General features: G+C 58.0%; 2 non-coding genes across 2 annotated transcripts; both read left to right on the top strand.

The window, feature by feature from the left end:
• The first annotated feature begins 12,619 nt into the window (after positions 1–12,619).
• On the top strand, positions 12,620–14,606 carry LOC148344844 (18S ribosomal RNA). The gene has a single exon (XR_015849055.1). It is a non-coding gene; the product is annotated as an 18S ribosomal RNA (ribosomal RNA).
• Positions 14,607–15,949: 1,343 nt separating this feature from the next.
• LOC148344845 (5.8S ribosomal RNA) lies at positions 15,950–16,103 on the top strand. The gene has a single exon (XR_015849054.1). It is a non-coding gene; the product is annotated as a 5.8S ribosomal RNA (ribosomal RNA).
• Positions 16,104–16,483: the final 380 nt, after the last annotated feature.

Genomic DNA, 16,483 nt, shown 5'->3' on the forward strand with positions numbered 1-16,483 from the left:
CGAACCACAAGAGGCGGCAGCCAGTCCCCTAACGCAAGCCAGGGACCGGCCCACAGGAGGCTGCAGCCAGTCCCCAAACACAAGCCGGGGACCGGCCCACAAGAGGCGGCAGCCAGTCCCCAAACGCAAGCTCCCGCGAGCCCCTGGTGACCCGACGAGCGAAAATTCCCCCCAACCAGCGCAAGTCCCTAACCCAAGCCGGAAGACGAACCACAAGAGGCGGCAGCCAGTCCCCAAACGCAAGCCAGGAGACGAACCACAAGAGGCGGCAGCCAGTCCCCAAACACCAGCCGGGGACCGGCCCACAAGAGGCGGCAGCCAGTCCCCAAACACCAGCCGGGGACCGGCCCACAAGAGGCGGCAGCCAGTCCCCAAACGCAAGCCAGGAGACGAACCACAAGAGGCGGCAGCCAGTCCCCAAACACCAGCCGGGGACCGGCCCACAAGAGGCGGCAGCCAGTCCCCAAACACCAGCCGGGGACCGGCCCACAAGAGGCGGCAGCCAGTCCCCAAACGCAAGCCAGGAGACGAACCACAAGAGGCGGCAGCCAGTCCCCAAACACCAGCCGGGGACCGGCCCACAAGAGGCGGCAGCCGGTCCCCAAACACCAGCCGGGGACCGGCCCACAAGAGGCGGCAGCCGGTCCCCAAACACCGGCCGGGGACCGGCCCACAGGAGGCGGCAGCCGGTCCCCAAACACCAGCCGGGGACCGGCCCACAAGAGGCGGCAGCCGGTCCCCAAACACCGGCCGGGGACCGGCCCACAGGAGGCGGCAGCCGGTCCCCAAACACCAGCCGGGGACCGGCCCACAAGAGGCGGCAGCCGGTCCCCAAACACCGGCCGGGGACCGGCCCACAGGAGGCGGCAGCCGGTCCCCAAACACCAGCCGGGGACCGGCCCACAAGAGGCGGCAGCCGGTCCCCAAACACCGGCCGGGGACCGGCCCACAGGAGGCGGCAGCCGGTCCCCAAACACCAGCCGGGACCGGCCCACAGGAGGCGGCAGCCGGTCCCCAAACACCAGCCGGGGACCGGCCCACAGGAGGCGGCAGCCAGTCCCCAAACACTGGCCGGGGAGTGGCACAAATTCTAAGTCCCACGAGCCCCTGGTGACCCGACAATCGGACTTAGTGCAATTTTCCAAGTGCTGCAAGCCAATGTTGGCCCGACAAGTCCCCAAACGGCAGCCCGGTTTTGAGCCACTAGTGTCGGCCTATAAGTCCCCAAACACCGGCCCGGTTTTACGACCACTAGTCCCCCAACACTAGCCCGGGATTCAGCCACTAGTGGCGGGCACAATTCCCCAAACACCGGTCCGATAATACGCGCGCATATCCCCAAACACCGGTCCGATAATACGCGCGCATATCCCCAAACACCGGCCCGATAAAACGCGCACAATTCCCCAAACACCGGCCCGGATTTCAGCCACTAGTGGCGGGCACAAGTCCCCAAACACTAGCCAAGTTCTCAGCCACTAGTGGCGGGCACAATTCCCCAAACACCGGTCCGATAATACGCGCGCATATCCCCAAACACCGGCCCGATAATACGCGCGCAATTCCCCAAACACCGGCCCGGATTTCAGCCACTAGTGGCGGGCACAAGTCCCCAAACACTAAGCCAAGTTCTCAGCCACTAGTGGCGGGCACAATTCCCCAAACACCGGTCCGATAATACGCGCGCATATCCCCAAACACCGGCCCGATAATACGCGCACAATTCCCCAAACACCGGCGCAGATTTCAGCCACTATTGGCGGGCACAAGTCCCCCAACACTAGCCCGGGATTCAGCCACTAGTGGCGGGCACAAGTCCCCAAACACCGGTCCGATAATACGCGCGCATATCCCCAAACACCGGCCCGATAATACGCGCGCATATCCCCAAACACCGGCCCGATAATACGCGCACAATTCCCCAAACACCGGCCCGGATTTCAGCCACTAGTGGCGGGCACAAGTCCCCAAACACTAGCCAAGTTCTCAGCCACTAGTGGCGGGCACAATTCCCCAAACACCGGTCCGATAATACGCGCGCATATCCCAAACACCGGCCCGATAATACGCGCACAATTCCCCAAACACCGGCGCGGATTTCAGCCACTAGTGGCGGGCACAAGTCCCCAAACACTAGCCAAGTTCTCAGCCACTAGTGGCGGGCACGATTCCCCAAACACCGGTCCGATAATACGCGCGCATATCCCCAAACACCGGCCCGATAATACGCGCACAATTCCCCAAACACCGGCGCGGATTTCAGCCACTATTGGCGGGCACAAGTCCCCCAACACTAGCCCGGGATTCAGCCACTAGTGGCGGGCACGATTCCCCAAACACCGGTCCGATAATACGCGCGCATATCCCCAAACACCGGCCCGATAATACGCGCACAATTCCCCAAACACCGGCCCGGATTTCAGCCACTAGTGGCGGGCACAAGTCCCCAAACACTAGCCAAGTTCTCAGCCACTAGTGGCGGGCACAATTCCCCAAACACCGGTCCGATAATACGCGCGCATATCCCCAAACACCGGCCCGATAATACGCGCACAATTCCCCAAACACCGGCGCGGATTTCAGCCACTATTGGCGGGCACAAGTCCCCCAACACTAGCCCGGGATTCAGCCACTATTGGCGGGCACAAGTCCCCCAACACTAGCCCGGGATTCAGCCACTAGTGGCGGGCACGATTCCCCAAACACCGGTCCGATAATACGCGCGCATATCCCCAAACACCGGCCCGATAAAACGCGCACAATTCCCCAAACACCGGCCCGGATTTCAGCCACTAGTGGCGGGCACAAGTCCCCAAACACTAGCCAAGTTCTCAGCCACTAGTGGCGGGCACAATTCCCCAAACACCGGTCCGATAATACGCGCGCATATCCCCAAACACCGGCCCGATAATACGCGCACAATTCCCCAAACACCGGCGCGGATTTCAGCCACTAGTGGCGGGCACAAGTCCCCAAACACTAGCCAAGTTCTCAGCCACTAGTGGCGGGCACGATTCCCCAAACACCGGTCCGATAATACGCGCGCATATCCCCAAACACCGGCCCGATAATACGCGCACAATTCCCCAAACACCGGCGCGGATTTCAGCCACTATTGGCGGGCACAAGTCCCTCAACACTAGCCCGGATTTCAGCCACTATTGGAGGGCACAAGTCCCCCAACACTAGCCCAGTTCTCAGCCACTAGTGGCGGGCACAATTCCCCAAACACCGGTCCGATAATACGCGCGCATATCCCCAAACACCGGCCCGATAATACGCGCACAATTCCCCAAACACCGGCGCGGATTTCAGCCACTATTGGCGGGCACAAGTCCCCCAACACTAGCCCGGGATTCAGCCACTAGTGGCGGGCACGATTCCCCAAACACCGGTCCGATAATACGCGCGCATATCCCCAAACACCGGCCCGATAATACGCGCACAATTCCCCAAACACCGGCGCGGATTTCAGCCACTATTGGCGGGCACAAGTCCCCCAACACTAGCCCGGGATTCAGCCACTAGTGGCGGGCACGATTCCCCAAACACCGGTCCGATAATACGCGCGCATATCCCCAAACACCGGCCCGATAATACGCGCGCATATCCCCAAACACCGGCCCGATAATACGCGCACAATTCCCCAAACACCGGCGCGGATTTCAGCCACTATTGGCGGGCACAAGTCCCCCAACACTAGCCCGGGATTCAGCCACTAGTGGCGGGCACGATTCCCCAAACACCGGTCCGATAATACGCGCGCATATCCCCAAACACCGGCCCGATAATACGCGCACAATTCCCCAAACACCGGCGCGGATTTCAGCCACTATTGGCGGGCACAAGTCCCCCAACACTAGCCCGGGATTCAGCCACTAGTGGCGGGCACGATTCCCCAAACACCGGCCCGATAATACGCGCACAATTCCCCAAACACCGGCGCGGATTTCAGCCACTAGTGGCGGGCACAAGTCCCCCAACACTAGCCAAGTTCTCAGCCACTATTGGCGGGCACAAGTCCCCCAACACTAGCCCGGGATTCAGCCACTAGTGGCGGGCACGATTCCCCAAACACCGGTCCGATAATACGCGCGCATATCCCCAAACACCGGCCCGATAATACGCGCACAATTCCCCAAACACCGGCCCGGATTTCAGCCACTAGTGGCGGGCACAAGTCCCCAAACACTAGCCAAGTTCTCAGCCACTAGTGGCGGGCACAATTCCCCAAACACCGGTCCGATAATACGCGCGCATATCCCCAAACACCGGCCCGATAATACGCGCACAATTCCCCAAACACCGGCGCGGATTTCAGCCACTATTGGCGGGCACAAGTCCCCCAACACTAGCCCGGGATTCAGCCACTAGTGGCGGGCACGATTCCCCAAACACCGGTCCGATAATACGCGCGCATATCCCCAAACACCGGCCCGATAATACGCGCACAATTCCCCAAACACCGGCGCGGATTTCAGCCACTATTGGCGGGCACAAGTCCCCCAACACTAGCCCGGGATTCAGCCACTAGTGGCGGGCACGATTCCCCAAACACCGGTCCGATAATACGCGCGCATATCCCCAAACACCGGCCCGATAATACGCGCGCATATCCCCAAACACCGGCCCGATAATACGCGCACAATTCCCCAAACACCGGCCCGGATTTCAGCCACTAGTGGCGGGCACAAGTCCCCCAACACTAGCCCAGTTCTCAGCCACTAGTGGCGGGCACAATTCCCCAAACACCGGTCCGATAATACGCGCGCATATCCCCAAACACCGGCCCGATAATACGCGCACAATTCCCCAAACACCGGCGCGGATTTCAGCCACTATTGGCGGGCACAAGTCCCCCAACACTAGCCCGGGATTCAGCCACTAGTGGCGGGCACGATTCCCCAAACACCGGTCCGATAATACGCGCGCATATCCCCAAACACCGGCCCGATAATACGCGCACAATTCCCCAAACACCGGCGCGGATTTCAGCCACTAGTGGCGGGCACAAGTCCCCCAACACTAGCCCGGGATTCAGCCACTAGTGGCGGGCACAATTCCCCAAACACCGGTCCGATAATACGCGCGCATATCCCCAAACACCGGCCCGATAATACGCGCACAATTCCCCAAACACCGGCGCGGATTTCAGCCACTATTGGCGGGCACAAGTCCCCCAACACTAGCCCGGGATTCAGCCACTAGTGGCGGGCACGATTCCCCAAACACCGGTCCGATAATACGCGCGCATATCCCCAAACACCGGCCCGATAATACGCGCACAATTCCCCAAACACCGGCGCGGATTTCAGCCACTATTGGCGGGCACAAGTCCCCCAACACTAGCCCGGGATTCAGCCACTAGTGGCGGGCACGATTCCCCAAACACCGGTCCGATAATACGCGCGCATATCCCCAAACACCGGCCCGATAATACGCGCGCATATCCCCAAACACCGGCCCGATAATACGCGCACAATTCCCCAAACACCGGCCCGGATTTCAGCCACTAGTGGCGGGCACAAGTCCCCCAACACTAGCCCAGTTCTCAGCCACTAGTGGCGGGCACAATTCCCCAAACACCGGTCCGATAATACGCGCGCATATCCCCAAACACCGGCCCGATAATACGCGCACAATTCCCCAAACACCGGCGCGGATTTCAGCCACTATTGGCGGGCACAAGTCCCCCAACACTAGCCCGGGATTCAGCCACTAGTGGCGGGCACGATTCCCCAAACACCGGTCCGATAATACGCGCGCATATCCCCAAACACCGGCCCGATAATACGCGCACAATTCCCCAAACACCGGCGCGGATTTCAGCCACTATTGGCGGGCACAAGTCCCCCAACACTAGCCCGGGATTCAGCCACTAGTGGCGGGCACGATTCCCCAAACACCGGCCCGATAATACGCGCACAATTCCCCAAACACCGGCGCGGATTTCAGCCACTAGTGGCGGGCACAAGTCCCCCAACACTAGCCAAGTTCTCAGCCACTATTGGCGGGCACAAGTCCCCCAACACTAGCCCGGGATTCAGCCACTAGTGGCGGGCACGATTCCCCAAACACCGGTCCGATAATACGCGCGCATATCCCCAAACACCGGCCCGATAATACGCGCACAATTCCCCAAACACCGGCCCGGATTTCAGCCACTAGTGGCGGGCACAAGTCCCCAAACACTAGCCAAGTTCTCAGCCACTAGTGGCGGGCACAAATCCCCAAACACCGGTCCGATAATACGCGCGCATATCCCCAAACACCGGCCCGATAATACGCGCACAATTCCCCAAACACCGGCGCGGATTTCAGCCACTATTGGCGGGCACAAGTCCCCCAACACTAGCCCGGGATTCAGCCACTAGTGGCGGGCACGATTCCCCAAACACCGGTCCGATAATACGCGCGCATATCCCCAAACACCGGCCCGATAATACGCGCACAATTCCCCAAACACCGGCCCGGATTTCAGCCACTAGTGGCGGGCACAAGTCCCCAAACACTAGCCAAGTTCTCAACCTTCAGCTGAGTATATGGCCTCCGAAAGGCCCATACATTCAGACGGGTCCATGTATTTTCAGCGACAGCCGCAGTACCGCCAAAATCCATGCAGCGGCGCTGGATTTATGGCCTCCGAAAGGCCCATTCATTCAGACGGGTCCATGTATTTTCAGCGACAGCCGCAGTACCGCCAAAATCCATGCAGAGGCGCTGAGTTTATGGCCTCCGAAAGGCCCATTCATTCAGACGGGTCCATGTATTTTCAGCGACAGCAGCAGTACCGCCAAAATCCATGCAGCGGCGCTGTATTTATGGCCTCCGAAAGGCCCATTCATTACCAACGGGGCTGCAGTAGCATCCCGCGGCCACGCAGGGGCAGATATTGTGAGGGAATTACATGGTAGTGGACGGAGCGCCCATGCATTTCCAATGGGAGTGCAGTACCTCAAAAATCCGCTCCAAGCCACCGAACTTGAGGGCCCGACGTTCCCTCAACACTAGCCCAGTGCAATCGACATTTCGTTCTGTGTACATTGTTACACAGAATGACAATACAAGGGAATTATTATTATTATTATTATTATTATTATGTATTCAGCCACTAGTGGCGGGCACAATACCCCAAACACTGGCCCGGCGCTGGCTGAGTTTATGGCCTCCGAAAGGCCCATACATTCAGACGGGTCCATGTATTTTCAGTTTTCCGTAGCAGGTGTGATTGTTTGTTTAATTAGGTAGTTTGTGTTGGTGACGGTGTTCCTAACTGTGGTGGCTTGTTTGTAGAATGTGGGGCCCTGCGTTTGTGTTATGTTGATTTCTGGTAATTTACTTTTTACTAAGTAGTCTTTCAGGTTTTTGTTTCTTTTAAAGGCTGAGATGATTTTGTAATCTTGGATTATGCTTGTGTTCTGTAGTGTCTGATTTATATTTTGTCCATTCATTCAGACGGGTCCATGTATTTTCAGCGACAGCCGCAGTACCGCCAAAATCCATGCAGCGGCGCTGAGTTTATGGCCTCCGAAAGGCCCATTCATTCAGACGGGTCCATGTATTTTCAGCGACAGCCGCAGTACCGCCAAAATCCATGCAGCGGCGCTGGGTTTATGGAATCCGAAAGGCCCATTCATTCAGACGGGTCCATGTATTTTCAACGACAGCCGCAGTACCGCCAAAATCCATGCAGCGGCGCTGGATTTATGGCCTCCGAAAGGCCCATTCATTCAGACGGGTCCATGTATTTTCAGCGACAGCCGCAGTACCGCCAAAATCCATGCAGAGGCGCTGAGTTTATGGCCTCCGAAAGGCCCATTCATTCAGACGGGTCCATGTATTTTCAGCGACAGCAGCAGTACCGCCAAAATCCATGCAGCGGCGCTGTATTTATGGCCTCCGAAAGGCCCATTCATTACCAACGGGGCAGCAGTAGCATCCCGCGGCCACGCAGGGGCAGATATTGTGAGGGAATTACATGGTAGTGGACGGAGCGCCCATGCATTTCCAATGGGAGTGCAGTACCTCAAAAATCCGCTCCAAGCCACCGAACTTGAGGGCCCGACGTTCCCTCAACACTAGCCCAGTGCAATCGACATTTCGTTCTGTGTACATTGTTACACAGAATGACAATACAAGGGAATTATTATTATTATTATTATTATTATTATGTATTCAGCCACTAGTGGCGGGCACAATACCCCAAACACTGGCCCGGCGCTGGCTGAGTTTATGGCCTCCGAAAGGCCCATACATTCAGACGGGTCCATGTATTTTCAGTTTTCCGTAGCAGGTGTGATTGTTTGTTTAATTAGGTAGTTTGTGTTGGTGACGGTGTTCCTAACTGTGGTGGCTTGTTTGTAGAATGTGGGGCCCTGCGTTTGTGTTATGTTGATTTCTGGTAATTTACTTTTTACTAAGTAGTCTTTCAGGTTTTTGTTTCTTTTAAAGGCTGAGATGATTTTGTAATCTTGGATTATGCTTGTGTTCTGTAGTGTCTGATTTATATTTTGTCCATTCATTCAGACGGGTCCATGTATTTTCAGCGACAGCCGCAGTACCGCCAAAATCCATGCAGCGGCGCTGAATTTATGGCCTCCGAAAGGCCCATTCATTCAGACGGGTCCATGTATTTTCAGCGACAGCCGCAGTACCGCCAAAATCCATGCAGAGGCGCTGAGTTTATGGCCTCCGAAAGGCCCATTCATTCAGACGGGTCCATGTATTTTCAGCGACAGCAGCAGTACCGCCAAAATCCATGCAGCGGCGCTGTATTTATGGCCTCCGAAAGGCCCATTCATTACCAACGGGGCTGCAGTAGCATCCCGCGGCCACGCAGGGGCAGATATTGTGAGGGAATTACATGGTAGTGGACGGAGCGCCCATGCATTTCCAATGGGAGTGCAGTACCTCAAAAATCCGCTCCAAGCCACCGAACTTGAGGGCCCGACGTTCCCTCAACACTAGCCCAGTGCAATCGACATTTCGTTCTGTGTACATTGTTACACAGAATGACAATACAAGGGAATTATTATTATTATTATTATTATTATTATGTATTCAGCCACTAGTGGCGGGCACAATACCCCAAACACTGGCCCGGCGCTGGCTGAGTTTATGGCCTCCGAAAGGCCCATACATTCAGACGGGTCCATGTATTTTCAGTTTTCCGTAGCAGGTGTGATTGTTTGTTTAATTAGGTAGTTTGTGTTGGTGACGGTGTTCCTAACTGTGGTGGCTTGTTTGTAGAATGTGGGGCCCTGCGTTTGTGTTATGTTGATTTCTGGTAATTTACTTTTTACTAAGTAGTCTTTCAGGTTTTTGTTTCTTTTAAAGGCTGAGATGATTTTGTAATCTTGGATTATGCTTGTGTTCTGTAGTGTCTGATTTATATTTTGTCCATTCATTCAGACGGGTCCATGTATTTTCAGCGACAGCCGCAGTACCGCCAAAATCCATGCAGCGGCGCTGAATTTATGGCCTCCGAAAGGCCCATTCATTCAGACGGGTCCATGTATTTTCAGCGACAGCCGCAGTACCGCCAAAATCCATGCAGAGGCGCTGAGTTTATGGCCTCCGAAAGGCCCATTCATTCAGACGGGTCCATGTATTTTCAGCGACAGCAGCAGTACCGCCAAAATCCATGCAGCGGCGCTGTATTTATGGCCTCCGAAAGGCCCATTCATTACCAACGGGGCTGCAGTAGCATCCCGCGGCCACGCAGGGGCAGATATTGTGAGGGAATTACATGGTAGTGGACGGAGCGCCCATGCATTTCCAATGGGAGTGCAGTACCTCAAAAATCCGCTCCAAGCCACCGAACTTGAGGGCCCGACGTTCCCTCAACACTAGCCCAGTGCAATCGACATTTCGTTCTGTGTACATTGTTACACAGAATGACAATACAAGGGAATTATTATTATTATTATTATTATTATGTATTCAGCCACTAGTGGCGGGCACAATACCCCAAACACTGGCCCGGCGCTGGCTGAGTTTATGGCCTCTGAAAGGCCCATACATTCAGACGGGTCCATGTATTTTCAGTTTTCCGTAGCAGGTGTGATTGTTTGTTTAATTAGGTAGTTTGTGTTGGTGACGGTGTTCCTAACTGTGGTGGCTTGTTTGTAGAATGTGGGGCCCTGCGTTTGTGTTATGTTGATTTCTGGTAATTTACTTTTTACTAAGTAGTCTTTCAGGTTTTTGTTTCTTTTAAAGGCTGAGATGATTTTGTAATCTTGGATTATGCTTGTGTTCTGTAGTGTCTGATTTATATTTTGTCCATTCATTCAGACGGGTCCATGTATTTTCAGCGACAGCCGCAGTACCGCCAAAATCCATGCAGCGGCGCTGGATTTATGGCCTCCGAAAGGCCCATTCATTCAGACGGGTCCATGTATTTTCAGCGACAGCCGCAGTACCGCCAAAATCCATGCAGAGGCGCTGAGTTTATGGCCTCCGAAAGGCCCATTCATTCAGACGGGTCCATGTATTTTCAGCGACAGCAGCAGTACCGCCAAAATCCATGCAGCGGCGCTGTATTTATGGCCTCCGAAAGGCCCATTCATTACCAACGGGGCTGCAGTAGCATCCCGCGGCCACGCAGGGGCAGATATTGTGAGGGAATTACATGGTAGTGGACGGAGCGCCCATGCATTTCCAATGGGAGTGCAGTACCTCAAAAATCCGCTCCAAGCCACCGAACTTGAGGGCCCGACGTTCCCTCAACACTAGCCCAGTGCAATCGACATTTCGTTCTGTGTACATTGTTACACAGAATGACAATACAAGGGAATTATTATTATTATTATTATTATTATGTATTCAGCCACTAGTGGCGGGCACAATACCCCAAACACTGGCCCGGCGCTGGCTGAGTTTATGGCCTCTGAAAGGCCCATACATTCAGACGGGTCCATGTATTTTCAGTTTTCCGTAGCAGGTGTGATTGTTTGTTTAATTAGGTAGTTTGTGTTGGTGACGGTGTTCCTAACTGTGGTGGCTTGTTTGTAGAATGTGGGGCCCTGCGTTTGTGTTATGTTGATTTCTGGTAATTTACTTTTTACTAAGTAGTCTTTCAGGTTTTTGTTTCTTTTAAAGGCTGAGATGATTTTGTAATCTTGGATTATGCTTGTGTTCTGTAGTGTCTGATTTATATTTTGTCCATTCATTCAGACGGGTCCATGTATTTTCAGCGACAGCCGCAGTACCGCCAAAATCCATGCAGCGGCGCTGGATTTATGGCCTCCGAAAGGCCCATTCATTCAGACGGGTCCATGTATTTTCAGCGACAGCCGCAGTACCGCCAAAATCCATGCAGAGGCGCTGAGTTTATGGCCTCCGAAAGGCCCATTCATTCAGACGGGTCCATGTATTTTCAGCGACAGCAGCAGTACCGCCAAAATCCATGCAGCGGCGCTGTATTTATGGCCTCCGAAAGGCCCATTCATTACCAACGGGGCTGCAGTAGCATCCCGCGGCCACGCAGGGGCAGATATTGTGAGGGAATTACATGGTAGTGGACGGAGCGCCCATGCATTTCCAATGGGAGTGCAGTACCTCAAAAATCCGCTAGAGGGCCCCGAACTTGAGGGCCCGGCGTTCCCTCAAGTGCCGATTTTATACCCCCTTCTCCAGCCGACAGCCAGAATTATATTAGGGACTCGCAATTTTGAGAGGTGAGCACCAGGGCTAATCAGCGGCCACCCGTGACCATTGAGTCCGACAGAGCAGAGGCTAGGGGCGGCCTCGCATCTCGCAATTACCGAGGGAAGATGCCGGTTCTCGAAAAATTTCTAAGTTTTTCAAATTTTAAAGTATTGAAGTATTTAGGGCGCTTCCCGCGGCCCTGGCTTTTGCATGTACCCCTCTAAGCTCCGGTTCTCGAAAAATGTCTAAGTTTTTCAAACTTTAAAGTATTGAAGCCGGACTTCCGCGGAGGCTGACAGGGGGCCTCCATCGAAGCACCCTTCACCCCCGGGTGAGCCGGCGTCGGCCCACGGGCCTGCCGGTTCCCCAACTGAGCGATTGGCACACGAGACCCGCCTCGGAGGGCCCACGTCGGCCGGCGCAAGCCGGTGTTCGGGCGTGCGGCTCCTCCGGCTTTGCGGGTCAAGCTCCAGCGCCGAGGATACTAGGCAAACGTTGGGCCCCCCCGAGCCGAGTGGATACCCGCCTCAGAAAGAGCTGGGGCGGTACGTACGGACGGCCTCACTAAGAGGGAACGGAAGCTACTAAAGCACACGTATAACTGTCCGATGTGCGAACGAAAGTGAGGCCGGACGAATCCGATACGAGTTACGAGTGAGGCGGGATCCACGGCTGGCACTCGCGGGGCCCTCTTGCGAAACCATGCCTCGGCGTGAACCTTTTGGCGGCAGAACCAAGACGAACCGAGGTCGAGCTTCCGTCTCGAGCCACACCCAGACGTCCGACCGTCGCGGAGCCCGACGCCACGCGTGCTAGGGCTCCGCGCGAAACATCGTTTCACGACACCCGCTCGTCAGCCCGTCCGAACGTATACGAGTGTCGCGCGGCCCCCCGGGCCCGGCTGTAGCCACAGCCTCGTCCCGGACCAGGGCCGCACCGCCACCAGCAGCGCCCCCCCGGCGGCAGACGCACTCTGGTTGATCCTGCCAGTAGCATATGCTTGTTTTCAAGATTAAGCCATGCATGTCTAAGTACGAATGGCCAGTACAGTGAAACTGCGAACGGCTCATTAAATCAGTTATGGTTCCTTTGATCGCTCCACCGTTACTTGGATAACTGTGGCAAATCCAGAGCTAATACATGCAAACGAGCGCCGACTCGCGGGCGGGGCTCCGGCCTCGCCCCGGGGACGCGTGCATTTATCAGACACAAAAACCCACGCGGTGTCCGGCGGGCGGGGGCTCAGCCGTCGCGCGCGTCCCCCGCGTCCGGCCTCCGCCTCTCCGGGCGGGGGCGTAAGCGGCGCGGGCGGCTCCGCGCGCGCCGGTCCTCGTTCCGCCGGCCCGGCCCCCCCTTTGTGTTGACTCAGGATAACCTCGTGCCGATCGCTCGCCCACCCGAGGCGGCGACGACTCATTCGAATGTCTGCCCTATCAACTTTCGATGGTAGACTCTGCGCCTACCATGGTGACCACGGGTAACGGGGAATCAGGGTTCGATTCCGGAGAGGGAGCATGAGAAACGGCTACCACATCCAAGGAAGGCAGCAGGCGCGCAAATTACCCACTCCCGACACGGGGAGGTAGTGACGAAAAATAACAATACGGGACTCGTTCGAGTCTCCGTAATTGGAATGAGCCGAACACAAACCCATCGGCCAGCATCCATTGGAGGGCAAGTCTGGTGCCAGCAGCCGCGGTAATTCCAGCTCCAATAGCGTATTTTAAAGTTGCTGCAGTTAAAAAGCTCCTAGTTGGACCCCGGGACGCGAGCTGACGGTCCGCCGCGAGGCGTGCATCCGTCTGTCCCAGCCCCTGCCTCTCGGCAAAAGCCCCCGTGATGCCCTTCGCTGGGTGTCACTCGCGGGGCCCGAAGCGTTTACTTTGAGGAAATTAGAGTGTTCAAAGCAGGCCACACGGCCGCCCCTGCATATCGCAGCTGGGAATAATGGAATAGGACTCCGGTTCTATTTTGTGGGTTGTCATGAACTGGGGCCATGATTAAGAGGGACGGCCGGGGGCATTCGTACTGCGCCGCTAGAGGTGAAATTCTTGGACCGGCGCAAGACGGACGAGAGCGAAAGCATTTGCCAAGAATGTTTTCATTAATCAAGAACGAAAGTCGGAGGTTCGAAGACGATCAGATACCGTCCTAGTTCCGACCATAAACGATGCCGACTCGCGATCCGGCGGCGTTATTCCCATGACCCGCCGAGCAGCACCCGGGAAACCGACCAAGTGTCTGGGTTCCGGGGGGAGTATTGTTGCAAAGCTGAAACTTAAAGGAATTGACGGAAGGGCACCACCAGGAGTGGAGCATGCGGCTTAATTTGACTCAACACGGGAAACCTCACCCGGCCCGGACACGGAAAGGATTGACAGATTGAAGGCTCTTTCTCGATACCGTGGGTGGTGGTGCATGGCCGTTCGTAGTTGGTGGAGCGATTTGTCTGGTTAATTCCGATAACGAACGAGACTCAAACATACTAAATAGTACCGCGGCCCCCCGCGCGGTCGGCGGCAGAAAACTTCTTAGAGGGACAAGTGGCTCTCAGCCACACGAGAATGAGCAATAACAGGTCTGTGATGCCCTTAGATGTCCGGGGCTGCACGCGCGCCACACTGAGCGTATAAGCGCGTCGTCTATCCCCGCGCCGGCAGGCGCGGGTAATCCTATGAACCCCGCTCGTGACAGGGCCTGGGGATTGCAATTATTTCCCACCAACGAGGAATTCCCAGTAAGCGCGGGTCATTAGCCTGCGTTGATTAAGTCCCTGCCCTTTGTACACACCGCCCGTCGCTACTACCGATCGGATGGCTTAGTGAGGTCCTCGGATAGTCCCCGCCGGGGCCGGCCCCGGCTCCGGCGGTGTGCCAGAAGACGGTCGAACTTGACTATCTAGAGGAAGTAAAAGTCGTAACAAGGTTTCTGTAGGTGAACCTGCAGAAGGATCATTAACGTACGAGCGGCAGCAGATCCGCCTCGGTACACCCCCGACGAGCCAGACGCCGAGGGCGGCGGGTCGTCGCAGGCGGAGGAAGAGGGTAGACCGGGACGGGACGGGACGGGGGGCGCGGCGCGGGTCACTCCCGGGCCGCGCGTCGGAGCGAGTTCGGCGGGCGCCACGCGGCGCGGCGCGACGCGAGAAAAGGCGGCGGGCGATGTCGCGCTACCTCCGTGCGAGCGGGGTAGCGCGCTCGTCCGACGACCCCAGTAGCGCGGCGCGGCGCGACGACAGGCGACCGCCAGCGACGGGCGAAAGGCGGCGGCCGTGCGCGGGACCCCCGTAACCGGGGAATCCCCCTCTGCCGACGACCCTAGCTCGGCGCGGTTCTCGCGCTTCCGGCGCGCGCTTCCGGGGCGGCACTCGCCTCGACGACCTCCCGTCCTTTAAAGGTAACGGTTCGGGCCGGCGCCCCGGCGTCCGTCCGCCCGTCGGTGTCGCGTGTCCGTGCGGCGCGGGGCTGCTCTCGGCGAGGGTCGCCGAGCAAGCGGATCCCCGCACGGATCACAACGGCCGTATGGCGGCGGCGTCGGGACGCCCGCCCGAGACGAAGGTTCAGGGCGACGAAACGGTGCTCCCACCGGCTACCTTTTTCCCCGGCCAAACGCGTCCGTCGGCCGGAGCCCTCGAGGGGCCGCGTAGCGCGCGCGTGGGCCGGCCCCCGGACACCGGAGTCCCTCCCGGGGCTCCGGACACCGGGGGTTCGGTTCCGCGCGGTCCGCCGCGGTCTCCTCTGTCCATCCATAGTCCGGGCAGGCCGCGGCCGGGTCGGGGGCCAGTCCCCCCTCGGTGTCAGCGCGGTCGCGCCGCCCTTGTAAACCAAACCCACTCGCTGACGGGTAGCAACACCCAAAGCGTCGCTTCGCGGCGCGGCGGGGCTTCCAAGTCGGATGGCCTTCCGGGGTCCGGGTAGGAGACGCCGGGGGCCGGCCTCAGCGCCGAGCCCCCGACCTACCCGGCGAGTCCGGTCGCCGAGTCGTGTCAGGCCCGAGCGGGAGACGCCGGGCGCCGGCCTCAGCGCCGAGCGCCCGACCTACCCGGGCCGACGCACGTCTCGGGCGCCGTCGCGGCCCCGAGCGGGAGACGCCGGGCGCCGGCCTCAGCGCCGCGCGCCCGACCCGCTCGGCTCGTCGCGGCGTCGCGCGTATCGCGCCCGTCGGTAACCGCGCCGCGGGTTAGGGGCTCGCTCGCGGGAAGCGACCGAACGGCACCCGCGGCGCGTTCGTCTCCGGTACAAACCCTGTCGTGAATTTGTCTCCGATCGTCCCGGGCGGACGTAAAAGGGCCCAAACGTACGACTCTTAGCGGTGGATCACTCGGCTCGTGCGTCGATGAAGAACGCAGCTAGCTGCGAGAACTAATGTGATTTGCAGGACACATTGATCATCGACACTTTGAACGCACATTGCGGCCCCGGTTTTACCCCGGGGCCACGCCTGTCTGAGCGGCGCTTTCCAATCGATCGGACGCGGGCCGGGCCCTCCGCGACATTCCGCCGGTCCGTCCGGCGGGTGGCGCGAGAACCCGGTCCGCGCGGGCGAGGCTCGGGCCCTCCGCGACATTCCGCCGGTCCGCCCGGCGGGTGGCGCGCGACCCGTGTCCCCGCCCACTCCGCGGCTGGGGTTTCGCAGGGACCCCCGTCCCTTCGTACCCTCAAATACAGACTCGGGCGGCGCTCCGTGTCCGTCCGCCCGTCGGTGTCGCGCGTCCGCGCGTCCGGAGGTGCTTCTCGGCTGCCGGTGAGTACGGCTGGTACTTAGCATACCGAGAAGGTGCTCCGCGCGCGCGGCTCCGCGCGGCGGCCCGTATGGCGGCGGCGCTCGGCGCCCT

Source organism: Urocampus carinirostris, unplaced genomic scaffold (assembly GCF_059441175.1).
Source record: "Urocampus carinirostris isolate Australia breed hairy pipefish unplaced genomic scaffold, RoL_Ucar_1.0 HiC_scaffold_254, whole genome shotgun sequence".
Lineage (NCBI taxonomy): Eukaryota > Metazoa > Chordata > Actinopteri > Syngnathiformes > Syngnathidae > Urocampus > Urocampus carinirostris.